Source organism: Sinohyriopsis cumingii, chromosome 18 (assembly GCF_028554795.1).
Source record: "Sinohyriopsis cumingii isolate HCF-2022 chromosome 18, ASM2855479v2, whole genome shotgun sequence".
NCBI classification, from domain to species: Eukaryota; Metazoa; Mollusca; class Bivalvia; order Unionida; family Unionidae; genus Sinohyriopsis; species Sinohyriopsis cumingii.
The window spans coordinates 61962373-61978472 of record NC_142978.1 but is presented as its reverse complement, the minus strand read 5'-3'; the positions used below and the strand labels follow the sequence as shown (position 1 = coordinate 61978472).

At 38.7% G+C, this 16100-nt stretch overlaps 1 long non-coding RNA gene across 1 annotated transcript in view; it reads right to left on the bottom strand.

The window, feature by feature from the left end:
• LOC149776774 (uncharacterized) overlaps window positions 1-4773 on the bottom strand; it is a 40996-nt gene extending 36223 nt beyond the window's left edge. The window contains exon 1 of the long non-coding RNA XR_016416116.1: window positions 3249-4773. This is a non-coding gene — a long non-coding RNA (uncharacterized LOC149776774). The remainder of the gene's footprint in view (window positions 1-3248) is intronic.
• Window positions 4774-16100: the final 11327 nt, after the last annotated feature.

Genomic DNA, 16100 nt, shown 5'->3' with positions numbered 1-16100 from the left:
GAAGGTACACTGCCTCCAAGCATCGAGGATCTGACTTTCGTCAATCACTTTACGAACAGTGAATGTGGCAATAACACTCGGGTTTGGGATTCTGAGATTCCATCAAGCACACAACTGATTTTTAATACATTTGTTCTTCTTTTCATTTGTCTTATTTTCGTTTTGGGATACACGACACTCACATATTTGCATTTTAAGAAACGTAATATTTCGTTCATCAGATATATACATCATAAAAGGCTCAGTTAGTCTAAAAACTGTCAAAAAATGTATGCAAATAAGGCACGAGTTTAACACTTTTACACTTTAACACAAGTCAAAGTCAACAAAACTGAATATAAACATGTACGATTAGAACATTCTCCATCTGCCAATGTAGCATACAATCTAATAAATGCCCTCTCTCTATGTTAGTCTGTATGGAGGTTATCATCCTTAACCACTCAAGGGCAGTATTTTCTATCTGCACAATTCTATCCTCGTTGATTTTTAGAATGGCTGCGTTTTTATTGTCTTTTCACATTGCTTCCAAGCTAAGTTTCTCTATAGGCCCTAACAATGTATTTCCCTCCACTAGAATGTGTTATTATTCAAAGTGCACTTCTGGCACTACTCTCACAAACTCTAAGTAAAATTAAATGTGGTTACACAGCTCAGGAGGTAAGCTATGAAATTTTTGTTCCATATGATCCATTATGGCCTACCAAAGAAAAGTAGTTAGAGCATGGAGATCACGTAGTTTGTCCCAGACAACGTGAATCTCAAATACTTATATTCGCGGATCTTTACACCACAACGGGCATTGTATTTATTCTCCTCGTCCTAAGTAGGCAAACCCAGCTCTGGCTAAAGTGATGGTCATAGCCAATACATCTTTAAATTTAGGCCATTTTGTGAACGTCTCCATTCGACTTTGAGCCTCACATCAGCCACTCAAAGCCACTGAATATGTGTAGTCTTCTTTGATTTGTAAATATCAATAACCTAGTGGTATATGGCGTTTTTGCTTATGACACCCATAAGAACTCAACGGAACTGCATGAGTTTTGCTAGTAAAGAAGAACTATTGTGCTGGCAACGTCGTGCTGTATCGACTATGTGATACGACATGGCTCTGGTCGCATGGTACTCGAGTTCATTAGACTTATAACATGTGCTTCCTGAATGTTTAAAGTCGACTGATACACAGCGTTTCATTAGATTTGTTGTCTTGTGTAGTCAAAGGTAACGGTCTCGTAGTTTTAATAAGCGGTATTTGCATCGATATCATGGCAATGTACGTTTCTTATTTACTTTGTTTCAAAGGTCCTTTTCGCTAGTAATAAATAAATGGCTGGTCTTGTTTACACCGTCACGGCATCAATGATGGGCTTAGTCAAGATGGTAAAGGTTCGTCAATAGCAAAAGAGTTGCATTTCATCGTATAGGAAATAGTGTTTTGTCATACTTTCCTGATAAGTGTGTGTGGGGGTGGGGGTGGGGGGTATCAATCATATTTGCAAACCCATGGATGCCATGATGTATTCATTTACTCCTTCTTTCGCTTTGTCCACTTCGTGCATCAAACCTGCCTCATTGTTCAGTCCTCAAAAAAGACAGTTTTGAATGCATTTAATGGTTTGATATCATCCACAGTGCTATTTGGATAATGCATTTACTTTCTGGTTGTTTTACAAACGCTGGTTATTTTGTATCTCATATATTTTAATTACTTTGTATCCTTAACGTTTTAAACTCTGGAGTCATAGTCATGTTTTATCATATAACTCGTTGATTGAAGACCCTAAAATTAATATTCTGGTCCGGTTCAGGAAACCAAACAGGAAATCCAAGAAATAAACAGCCCTGAGATTCGCATACAATCGGTTGGTCTTCTAAATCACAACTATCCACGAAAATGACTTCAAATTTATTCGCTCATCCGTTTCTAACATTGTGCGTCCACTTGTCCTAAGTTCCATACTAGTATTATAGCCAAAACCTGTATAGTATCGATCCCAAACCAGTAACTAAAGTCGTTTTGTCTCTTGGCTTTGTCTTCAGCTATGCAAATGTAAATATATATTCCATCTATATCACGAAAAGGGGACATTGGTCTTCAGCGTGTCCCAAGAAACGAAAGAAAAAGGAAAACGTGTTTTCAACAAGAGCAGATTGAGAACCCATAACAGTAAGAAAGTACAAGAAGGCAAGACAAGCAGAAGGAACCAAACAAGATGTGACATTAACAATGAAGGGAATCATGTAAGACGAACGTGGACATTTGTGCTGTGTTATGAAACGTTCATTGTAATTTGTATTTCAAGAGAATAGACCAAACAGAAAATGCGTCACTGTATCTCCATTTTCTTCTGTAATATGCAGACAATCTGACACACTCACACAAATACATCTAATAATGGAGTGATCTAATTTTAATCTGATTTGGGAATCGTTGCGTTGCATATCTTTTCCAAGAGACAAATGGGTCATGAACATCATTATTGAAGTAATTTGAATAACAAACCGAATTACCTTTTACATCATCAGCTGTAATGTTCCAAACCATTGTTCATGAGCAACTGCTACTCCTGTTGAAGTCGGTATCATAATAGTAATATCAGTCGTACTTATATTCCGAGCACACAATGTATTCGCGCCACTTTAAATGTATAATCTTCATTATGTCGCCCATATATAATATAGGTTCATCAATGCTAAATAGTACGAACGATGGTGCGCATATGTTTTAAAGACGACGATGCGAGACCAAAGTCTTCTGATACGCAGACAGAAAACACACTTCGACTAAACACTGTTATACATGTTCTGGTTGGGTTGACATCTGGTAATAAACTATATAAAAATACGCCTTATCCTATTTTATCAAATATTCTGAAGTTAATCCGACACGATGAGGACAAGAGTGGGGTTCTTAGACTATGTTTGAAGCATACTATTCTGTCATGTCTTCGTAGTATGTGTCAAGGCATCTTGGGTCATTTTCACAACTGTTCTGCTAAACTGGCTAGTCTGCGAAAAAATGACGTCGTCTGATGTCAAAATAATAAAACACTACAAAGTGTGAAAGAGGGAAAATACATATAAAATCCTATTTTTCTGAAAAATGATGGAATATTCCTAAAGTTCCTTACCAGTTATATATGAATGGACGAGTATGTAGGATATCCACAAATAAAGAATGAAATAAATATAACTTTTCGAGCTATGTCAATATATACATTTCACACACATTTTACCATACCTACCTAGAGCAGCACATATTGGGGTCAACTCGAACACTGTTACTAAGTACCATACAACTGAGGTCAGCTCCTTGTAATAATGCTACCATTTGAACCCAGTGGCCATTACCGTACCGTGAAGTTGTCATTGTGCATTTCCCACTGAGGCCATAATGCCGTTCACATGCTAAATTTCCGTATAACAATATAATTTATTACAACATTTTCTGTATATATAATCATATGGCCAACAGTCGTCCTAGAAAACTGCGATCCGCTTTGACTTGCTTTTACTGTAAGGTATGCCTATCTGCAGCGCTCGCATGAAAACAGTGACGTTAAGCAAATCCTGGTGAGCCTTGATTTGCCCCTCCGTGAATTAGTCCGATGCGTGAAGATAGGCCCTGGATTCGAAAGCAAGTTATTCTAGGCACTCGAAGTACCCTTTCGTCTTTCGCATGCTTGTGCCAGGTGAGCACAGATATAAGTTGTGTGTATTGGTAATATCATGCGCATTTTCGAGTCCTTGCAATGCGGCACCAATATATGAGCAAATAGTACTTTTCCCCGCTGAGTTTCTACTTCGTCCCTTGGCATCACCCTCGCGGCAAGCAGGATTTATTCCTGAACGCTATTCTTCACTTGTCGCATTCCATTATTGTGGCGCCCTCGAAGATAAGGGTTCACGGAGATGACGTTTCAGATGTCGGCTTCATTCATATTGGCCACTATGTGGCGTCGAATTTGATCTGGCAGAATCAATGGTTATTAAGAAAAGAACATGACCAGCCTTTGTTACACAGAAGACATGTATCTGTTTATCACAAATCGTTGATTCGGACTGCCAGAAATAAACGGTTTAGTTTCCAAACCAGGTTTTTCCACACGCAGTAGACAATGATCATTTTTGCTACAGTTCTCTTCCGAGCCATGTCTCTGCTTCATTTGTGTCCAGTGCTTTCGGCCAGGATCTCGTGATGGCGCCTCGCGGCTTTAAAAACAAAATAATAATATCCATGTTGGACAGTCGCATTTTTCCAATTTTGAAAGTCACAACAAACAGTTATAGACGCTTTGTCATCCAGAAGCTCCAGGAAATGTTTTTCAACGTTTTCTCTCCTGTTAGAAATCTACCAATTCACGTAGCGGTACAATTCCATTGGATAAAAGATGTTGAGGTGTCCACGTATGAAACCCTGTGAGTTGCAGGTTGTTGATTAATCGAAATTTACAATGCACTTGATAAAATTATCTGCATATGAATGTTCTTATACTGCGAAACGTTATCCAATTGCTTTTCAATAAAGTAAATTGTATAATATTAACTGGGTTTAATCACTTAAATCCTGGACATTGTTTCATTCACTTCGCTGAGTTTGTTCTTCGACAATATCGACAATGTATTAGTACACCCAATGATGCTCACGTACGGGTTCACGTGATGTGCGTATCTGATTACTCGGCACGATTCTGATACTGCATTTGAGGCATGTGCAAGCCGTGCACCAACAGCTAAGACGAGAGATTGAAATTAATGTATTCGTACTGGAATGTTATGCCACAAAGTTCACGTTTTCCAACCCATACGCCTTTGCATTTGTTACTTCCTTATGCCATCGGAACGTTTATTTATACACGATAAACATTTAATCACAATCGAACTCCAGCTTGCTTCATTCGTTCTGCTGACTATACTTTTAGTATATGAGAGCACAACGTAATCAAAGCAATGATACGACAGTTTCCAGCCAAGACAGACATTATTTTTCTTTACAGATATTGACGTATAATAGCCCATCAGGCTCTATTTTGGATAATAGCACGAGTCTATGTGGTGTAACATAGCCCATAGGGCTCTGTGGTGTATAATAATCCAACAGACCCTGTGGTGTATAATAGCCCATCATATTTTGTGGGGTATACAATAGCCCGTCAGTATATGTGGTGTACCATAGCCTATCAGGCTATGTGGTGTATAATAGGTAATCATGCTCTGTGATAGATAATAGCCCATCAGTATATGTGGTGTGCACAATATCGCATCAGTCCATGTGGTTTACCATAGTTCTTCAGGATCTGTAGTGTATAATAGCCAATCAGGCTATGTGGTGTATAATAACCCATCTGACTCTCAGGATGTATAATAACCCATCAGGCTATGTGGTGCATAATAACCGATCAGGCTCTGCGGTAATTGATAACCCATCAGGCTCTGTGGTTTATAATAACGTATCAGGCTCTGTGGTCTATAATAACCCTTCAGGCTCTGTGGTGTATAATAAAATATCAGGCTATGTGGTGTATATTATCCCATCAGGCTCTGTGATGTATACTAAGCCATCAAACTCTGTGATGTATAATAAGCCATCAGACTCTTGGTGCATAATAACCCATATGGCTCTGTGGTGTGTGTGTGTGTGTGTGAGAGAGAGAGAGAGAGAGAGAGAGAGAGAGAGAGAGAGAGAGAGATTTTGATTTGTTAACGTAGCTTTAAAAATGTTTCAGTCATATCATACGATGTCTGCAGTGTGACAGTTTATAGTGATGTCTAGCACTGGGGCATCATGCCGCAGACATGTAGCAAGATGTCCCACCCAGTCACATTATCCTGACACCATGCCGACCAGTCCTAACATTAACCTCTTAATGCTGAACGCCAACAGAGGCAGCTGTTAGTACCATTTTGTTAAGTCTTTGGTATGACTCGGCCGGGGATCGAACCCATGACCTCCGATGCGGACGCTCTAACCTCTGTGGTATATAATAACCCATCAAGCTACGTGGTGCATAATAACACATCAGGCTCTGTGGTCTATAATAACCCATCAGGCTATGTGGTCTATAATAACCCATCTGGCTATGTGGTCTGTAATCCATCATAATCTGCGGTGCATAATAACACATCAGGCTCTGTGGTCTATAATAACACATCAGGTTATGTGGTGTATAATAACCCATCAGGCTATGTGGTGCATAATAACCCATCAGGCTCTGTGGTCTATAATAACACATCAGGCTCTGTGGTCTTTAATAACCCATCAGGCTATGTGGTCTTTAATAACCCATCAGGCTCTGTGGTCTATAATAACCCATCAGGCTCTGTGGTCTATAATAACACATCAGGCTCTGTGGTGTATAATAACCCATCAGGCTATGTGGTCTTTAATAACCCATCTGGCTATGTGGTCTATAATAACCCATCAGGCTATGTGGTCTATAATAACCCCTCAGGCTCTGTGGTCTATAATAACCCATCAGGCTCTGTGGTCTATAATAACACATCAGGCTCTGTGGTGTATAACAACCCATCAGGCTCTGTGGTCTATAATAACCCATCAGGCTCTGTGGTGTATAATAACCCATCAGGCTATGTGGTCTTTAATAACCCATCACGCTCTGTGGTGTATAATAACCCATCAGGCTCTGTGGTGTATAATAACCCATCAGGCTCTGTGGTCTATAATAACACATCAGGCTCTGTGGTGTATAATAACCCATCAGGCTATGTGGTCTTTAATAACCCATCAGGCTCTGTGGTCTATAATAACACATCAGGCTCTGTGGTGTATAATAACCCATCAGGCTCTGTGGTCTATAATAACCCATCAGGCTCTGTGGTCTATAATAACACATCAGGCTCTGTGGTGTATAATAACCCATCAGGCTATGTGGTCTATAATAACCCATCAGGCTATGTGGTCTATAATAACACATCAGGCTCTGTGGTCTATAATAACCCATCAGGCTCTGTGGTCTATAATAACCCATCAGGCTCTGTGGTCTATAATAACACATCAGGCTCTGTGGTGTATAATAACCCATCAGGCTATGTGGTCTATAATAACCCATCAGCCTCTGTGGTTTATAATAACACATCAGGCTCTGTGGTGCATAATAACCCATCAGGCTCTGTGGTCTATAATAACCCATCAGGCTCTGTGGTCTATAATAACACATCAGGCTCTGTGGTGTATAATAACCCATCAGGCTCTGTGGTCTATAATAACCCATCAGGCTCTGTGGTCTATAATAACACATCAGGCTCTGTGGTGTATAATAACCCATCAGGCTCTGTGGTCTATAATAACCCATCAGGCTCTGTGGTCTATAATAACACATCAGGCTCTGTGGTGTATAATAACCCATCAGGCTCTGTGGTGTATAATAACCCATCAGGCTATGTGGTCTATAATAACACATCAGGCTCTGTGGTGTATAATAACCCATCAGGCTCTGTGGTCTATACTAACCCATCAGGCTCTGTGGTCTATAATAACATATCAGGCTCTGTGGTGTATAATAACCCATCAGGCTCTGTGGTCTATAATAACCCATCAGGCTCTGTGGTCTATAATAACACATCAGGCTCTGTGGTGTATAATAACCCATCAGGCTATGTGGTCTATAATAACCCATCAGGCTATGTGGTCTATAATAACCCATCAGGCTATGTGGTCTATAATAACCCATCAGGCTCTGTGGTCTATAATAACCCATCAGGCTCTGTGGTCTAAAATAACACATCAGGCTCTGTGGTGTATAATAACCCATCAGGCTCTGTGGTCTATAATAACCCATCAGGCTCTGTGGTGTATAATAACCCATCAGGCTATGTGGTCTTTAATAACCCATCAGGCTCTGTGGTCTATAATAACACATCAGGCTCTGTGGTGTATAATAACCCATCAGGATCTGTGGTCTATAATAACCCATCAGGCTCTGTGGTCTATAATAACACATCAGGTTCTGTGGTGTATAATAACCCATCAGGCTCTGTGGTCTATAATAACCCATCAGGCTATGTGGTCTATAATAACACATCAGGCTCTGTGGTCTATAATAACCCATCAGGCTCTGTGGTCTATAATAACCCATCAGGCTCTGTGGTCTATGATAACACATCAGGCTCTGTGGTGTATAATAACCCATCAGGCTATGCGGTCTTTAATAACCCATCAGGCTCTGTGGTCTATAATAACCCATCAGGCTATGTGGTCTTTAATAACCCATCAGGCTCTGTTGTCTATAATAACACATCAGGCTCTGTGGTGTATAATAACCCATCAGGCTCTGTGGTCTATAATAACCCATCAGGCTCTGTGGTTTATAATAACACATCAGGCTCTGTGGTGCATAATAACCCATCAGGCTATGTGGTCTTTAATAACCCATCAGGCTCTGTTCTCTATAATAACACATCAGGCTCTGTGGTGTATAATAACCCATCAGGCTCTGTGGTCTATAATAACCCATCAGGCTCTGTGGTCTATAATAACACATCAGGCTCTGTGGTGTATAATAACCCATCAGGCTCTGTGGTGTATAATAACCCATCAGGCTATGTGGTCTATAATAACACATCAGGCTCTGTGGTGTATAATAACCCATCAGGCTCTGTGGTCTATAATAACCCATCAGGCTCCGTGGTCTATAATAACACATCAGGCTCTGTGGTGTATAATAACCCATCAGGCTATGTGGTCTATAATAACCCATCAGGATATGTGGTCTATAATAACCCATCAGGCTCTGTGGTCTATAATAACCCATCAGGCTCTGTGGTCTATAATAACACATCAGGCTCCGTGGTGTATAATAACCCATCAGGCTCTGTGGTCTATAATAACCCATCAGGCTCTGTGGTCTATAATAACCCATCAGGCTATGTGGTCTTTAATAACCCATCAGGCTCTGTGGTCTATAATAACACATCAGGCTCTGTGGTGTATAATAACCCATCAGGCTCTGTGGTCTATAATAACCCATCAGGCTCTGTGGTTTATAATAACACATCAGGCTCTGTGGTGCATAATAACCCATCAGGCTATGTGGTCTTTAATAACCCATCAGGCTCTGTTGTCTATAATAACACATCAGGCTCTGTGGTGTATAATAACCCATCAGGCTCTGTGGTCTATAACAACCCATCAGGCTCTGTGGTCTATAAAAACACATCAGGCTCTGTGGTCTATAATAACCCATCAGGCTCTGTGGTGTATAATAACCCATCAGGCTATGTGGTCTATAATAACACATCAGGCTCTGTGGTGTATAATAACCCATCAGGCTCTGTGGTCTATTATAACCCATCAGGCTCTGTGGTCTATAATAACACATCAGGCTCTGTGGTGTATAATAACCCATCAGGCTATGTGGTCTTTAATAACCCATCTGGCTATGTGGTCTATAATAACCCATCAGGCTATGTGGTCTATAATAACCCATCAGGCTCTGTGGTCTCTAATAACCCATCAGGCTCTGTGGTCTATAATAACACATCAGGCTCTGTGGTGTATAATAACCCATCAGGCTCTGTGGTCTATAATAACCCATCAGGCTCTGTGGTCTATAATAACACATCAGGCTCTGTGGTGTATAATAACCCATCAGGCTATGTGGTCTATAATAAACCATCTGGCTATGTGGTCTATAATAACCCATCAGGCTATGTGGTCTATAATAACCCATCAGGCTCTGTGGTCTATAATAACCCATCAGGCTCTGTGGTCTATAATAACACATCAGGCTCTGTGGTGTATAATAACCCATTAGGCTCTGTGGTCTATAATAACCCATCAGGCTCTGTGGTGTATAATAACCCATCAGGCTATGTGGTCTTTAATAACCCATCAGGCTCTGTGGTCTATAATAACACATCAGGCTCTGTGGTGTATAATAACCCATCAGGCTCTGTGGTCTATAATAACCCATCAGGCTCTGTGGTCTATAATAACACATCAGGCTATGTGGTGTATAATAACCCATCAGGCTCTGTGGTCTATAATAACCCATCAGGCTATGTGGTCTATAATAACACATCAGGCTCTGTGGTCTATAATAACCCATCAGGCTCTGTGGTCTATAATAACCCATCAGGCTCTGTGGTCTATAATAACACATCAGGCTCTGTGGTGTATAATAACCCATCAGGCTATGCGGTCTATAATAACCCATCAGGCTCTGTGGTCTATAATAACACATCAGGCTCTGTGGTGTATAATAACCCATCAGGCTATGTGGTCTTTAATAACCCATCAGGCTCTGTTGTCTATAATAACACATCAGGCTCTGTGGTGTATAATAACCCATCAGGCTCTGTGGTCTATAATAACCCATCAGGCTCTGTGGTTTATAATAACACATCAGGCTCTGTGGTGCATAATAACCCATCAGGCTATGTGGTCTTTAATAACACATCAGGCTCTGTTGTCTATAATAACACATCAGGCTCTGTGGTGTATAATAACCCATCAGGCTCTGTGGTCTATAATAACCCATCAGGCTATGTGGTCTATAATAACACATCAGGCTCTGTGGTGTATAATAACCCATCAGGCTCTGTGGTCTATAATAACCCATCAGGCTCTGTGGTCTATAATAACACATCAGGCTCTGTGGTGTATAATAACCCATCAAGCTCTGTGGTCTATAATAACCCATCAGGCTCTGTGGTCTATAATAACACATCAGGCTCTGTGGTGTATAATAAACCATCAGGCTCTGTGGTCTATAATAACCCATCAGGCTCTGTGGTCTATAATAACACATCACGCTCTGTGGTGTATAATAACCCATCAGGCTATGCGGTCTTTAATAACCCATCAGGCTCTGTGGTCTATAATAACACATCAGGCTCTGTGGTGTATAATAACCCATCAGGCTATGTGGTCTTTAATAACCCATCAGGCTCTGTTGTCTATAATAACACATCAGGCTCTGTGGTGTCTAATAACCCATCAGGCTCTGTGGTCTATAATAACCCATCAGGCTCTGTGGTCTATAATAACACATCAGGCTCTGTGGTGTATAATAACCCATCAGGCTCTGTGGTCTATAATAACCCATCAGGCTATGTGGTCTATAATAACACATCAGGCTCTGTGGTGTATAATAACCCATCAGGCTCTGTGGTCTATAATAACCCATCAGGCTCTGTGGTCTATAATAACACATCAGGCTCTGTGGTGTATAATAACCCATCAGGCTCTGTGGTCTATAATAACCCATCAGGCTCTGTGGTTTTTAATAACACATCAGGCTATGTGGTGTATAATAACCCATCAGGCTATGTGGTCTATAATATCCCATCAAGCTCTGTGTTGTATAATAAGCCATCAGGCTATGTGGTGTATAATAACCCATCAGGCTATGTGGTGTATAATAACCCATCAGGCTCTGTGGTCTATAATAACCCATCAGGCTATGTGGTCTATAATAACCCATCTGGCTATGTGGTCTGTAATCCATCATAATCTGCGGTGCATAATAACACAAGCGGCTCTGTGCTGTATAATAGCCCATGAGTCTCTTCAAAAAATAGCTGACTAATCTTTTTGATCTCAACCGAATATGCATTGGTATCAACACATATTCATTTGTTACCAACCAGTCATTAAAGGAAAGTATGTACTAAGTATCACACCAAATTATACACTATCGCTTCCAGGTTTGTACCCAAACATTATGAACGCGAGAGGTTATCAAGTGTAAATATGCATGTTATATTTTCTGTTTCTGTAATTTAAGCAGAACCTGGTAGTCATATGTCGTCCTGCGCCTACTGCGCGGTATTTTTATTGATACTTTACTCAAATTACAAAGTGAAGATTAATGTTGCTATATTAATTACATAATTACACACCTGTTATTGAAGCTCAGCTACTAATTAGATATAAACGTGTAGCTTTAATTCTGCTGTGTGACTAGTAAGTATATATTTTACGCAATGACTTCAAGTCAGGTGTTTACATTGTAATTAGAGGAGAGTTTCCTTTATTCATACTTTAGTGTACCTAATATTGTTTCAGAATTTTAGACCGATTTTTACAGTTTATGTGTGAATTCTAATTTCATGTTTCAACTTAACCAATTCTTAGACATTTTGTTGTTTAGGTGCATATTGAAAAGCAAAAAACCTTAAATGTAGTGAACGCTTATTCACTGTCTCAACTCAACCATCTACTAAACCATTTTAATGTTTAGGTGCAAGATGAAACAATAAAACTTAAATTTATTTAACGTATATATTTCGGATTTTTAAATTTGATTGTATAGTTGTAGTTAACCTTCAAACCTAACATTCATATGACTTATGTATGAATCTATTTCAGGTAGGTAGTGATTCGGCAAGTGTATATCAGGTTTGTAAGGATTGTTCATTTCTTCTCGATAATTCGTTTGAGAAAGATACTAAGCTGTGGTCCTGCTTACACTTAAATGCACGGCCATCCCGCCACTTCCGCATATTACAATTCCTTGCAGGGATATTGAAAAGTCACATTTATCCCTCAAAGTACTCATATTACCAATCAGGACAGAGATCTTTCATAGTCTTTTTGTATGCCATAATGAAATGTGGGATAAATAGATGTCAATGGATCCATGTTTTTAACGTGGACAAATGTGCAGTTTGAGATTATCAATATATGCTTCAAAGAATTGTCAAGCTTCTATACAAGGTATCAATTTTGTGGGCGAGGTATAATCAAATCAGAGGCAAGATCTTCCTAATGTGTAATTGCTACTTGGAACAACTAACTGTTCAGTCATAGTAAATGATTTTGTTTTTTCGTGCTCCTTTTCGGTGTTTTATGACATTCTTTGTCACACCCTGCAAAGGAAACGCGAGCCAATTGAATTTCATAAGGATGCTTACTAAAGGAACTGACGGAGAGTGTTCGCAAATAGTTTCGAACCCCTAACTTCGTTTACGGGGTATATGCTTTACTATGCTTTACTAAATGAGCTACCGTGGCTCCATTGGCCTGTACATTAATCAAGAAATAATCATTTACTGTTGTATGGGATGTTAAAAAGTAAAGAGAAATTGTAAATAGGATGACATAATAGTTTTAAAACTCGTCTAAAACATCAAATTAGGACGTGAATTGGCTTAGAATATTCAACATCCTAATGTTGTTATAAGTTTGATTATTCTCTAGCTTTTTAGGAACATTATACGAAAAGGTCCTAAAGTACACAGGGATGAAGATTTAAATACTGATCTAATATACTAAACTGTTACAGCTGCCTATGCAAGAAATCGATTCTTTGCAAAGAGATTCAGTCAAGAATCTTTCATAGTCGATACATTTTCCTTGAAAATTATTGAACACATTAGTCGACATAAAATTTAAAACACACATTTATAAAGCAAATCAGATTTCCTTTGCGAAATGGAGTTGACTCACGCAACATTATTTTAATATAGAGAATGCACTGGCATCAATTCCCACGTGGATGTCTTGCAAAATCGTTTGCAATGGGCACACTTGGAGATTAAAGTTAAGCCAAGGATGTCATTGAAATCAAATTGGTTTTGTAAGCATTATGACTCTTTCCAGATAAACTTGTAGGAGTGTTCTCCAACTCGGCATTGTAAGATGATATAGATCAATATTTAATTTCATGACTCTGTCAAATGCATTAAATGCAAAACGTGTTAGATTAGGGAATAAATAAACTGACACCTACAGACGAAATATAAAAACAAAACAGAATGGACTTGATTTTGTCCTAACGGAGGGTCTATTAATATATTTCCTTTGCAGGATCTTGACCCGATGTCTTCTGTTGCTTTTACTGGACGACATATTTTATGACTTTAAAAGACATAAAAAACAACTCGGAATCTTAATCGTATTACAGAAGAAGAAAAAAACGATAAGGAGATGGAAGACGAGCATATCATCTCTGTGCACAGGGATCTCAATCTCGACTAAGATATTAGTCCATCGACAATAATAAGGTCATCCATCAGACTTATGATGTGATATATTCGTCAAAGAATTTATGAAATTGTATCCAATTCGTTTTATAAACCTTTTATAAGGAAATGAATATGTTAGGTAACATTTTTAATTTGGGAGAACTTAAGGCTTCGCGATCTAATAATGTAAATGATGGTTGTTGTTGATGTTATTGTTGTTGTTGGGTTTAACGCCATTTGTCAGCACACGATAGGTTATACATGGCGGCCAGTATTAAAGGTGGAGGAAGAACCAGGGAAATTCCCGGAAAGAACCAAAGACCCACGAGAAGCTAATGGCAAGCTTTCTCACATACCCACACTGGCCGAATCCGAGACTCGAATCCACGCAGACAGAGGTGAAATGGCAGTGATCCGTAACGGAGAGCGCTTTAGACCACTCGGCCACTCGGGTCCCCTTTTAATGATGGTAAAACAGTATCCATAGGGACATTCCTTAATGTCATAGATGATATCTAAATGTTTAGTAGATATAAGGAAATATTTAAATAGTGGAGAATAAACATTTTAGCAATAAGAAATGTTCCTACTTCACGTTTGAAATGTTTCGATGTAAGTACTCAAAACCGCAGATGTTTTTCGTTTCATTATAGATCAAGACGTACTGCATATTTACATTAAATTTAAGACAGCAACTCTGTATAAAAGTTGCCTTGCTCATATAATTGTGTATTTCGATTGTTTGTAGATACGAACATGATTAGATATTTGCTTTTATTTTATTGCATTAACATATCTGTGCCTGAAATGAAGCAATAAATATAGCTGTGGTATGGTAGTTAAAATATAAAAACGGGTCGTATCCGACAGACATTATAACATCTTTCAAAAATGAAGACATATTTTGATAATGGTAATAAAGATTTTGATGATGTGTATTCTGCATATAAAACGATCAGTTTATGTGACCTTGGCATGTCTGAAATCTAGTTATATATATAACTTAATGCGTACTATTAAATACCGTTATAATTTACCTCCCACCATATATTTATCAATGACAGTAAACAAAATATAATAAGTCCTGTCGCTTAACAACCTACTGATGTCTCGCTTTCCAATGTCATCGGTGGACAAGTTCAATTTTAAAGTTCATTGTGTCCTTCTCTTCTCTAATCTTGGCTGAGACGTGAGATTTTATTATTTATTAATCAAACTTAGGTCAGATATTCGTCGAAAGCTAAATGGAGGCAACCATATTTTGATACATTAGTAATTTTGATCAGTCCAAATTGAATTAGGGGTTCACAGTCTTCATAACAAATCCTGATAAATTAGTCTGCAATAAACTGTACATGTAATTTAGTACAACAAAGTCTAATACTACCACATTCCATGTGTAAGGTAATACTATATTTATACATACGCAGACAACCTTTACTCCAATGTCGTGTTGACAGGAATACGTAATATTCTCAAGACTGTCTTTCCCTATTTACACCTCGGAAGATTAGGCTTGGACATGCTCATTCATATTCCTATCTTAGGATAGTGTCATATAAAAATGATACATCAGAGAGACATTACAATTTTCCTTTATACAGAGAATCGGGAGGACATATATATGTAGTTAGATTGACTATAATGTAATAATAATAATAATCTTGGCACTGAGTATATCGCAATAACACGTCAGATCAGATTACCCAGCCAGCACAACATTTGTATACAAATTAATAACATTGTCTAGAATAAATAACATTGTCTCGTATAAAAAATAAACTAAAATCTATGAAAGCGCATCATGTGATGGGAGGGAGGTAGAGAGAAAGTGAGAGACAGAGAGAAAGACAGAGAGAAAAGGAGGGATACAGAGAGAGAGAAAAAAGATAAGGATTTTAGAAATCTTATACAATAAATAGCGCAAGGTAATGCCGCATATGCATTGCCTACGTCTTTCATACTCTAGTTACTAAATTGATGCAATGTTTCCAGAGTATTCATTTTCATCTTTCTAAATGTATCGAATAATCAAATAACGAAACAATAACTATGATCAAAAATATCAATAATAATAATAATAATAATAATAATAGTGTTATCAAGGATAGCGCATTTGTTCTTGTAAGAACCCAATAGTGGCCAAATCGGGCTTTTGCCTTTTTGGT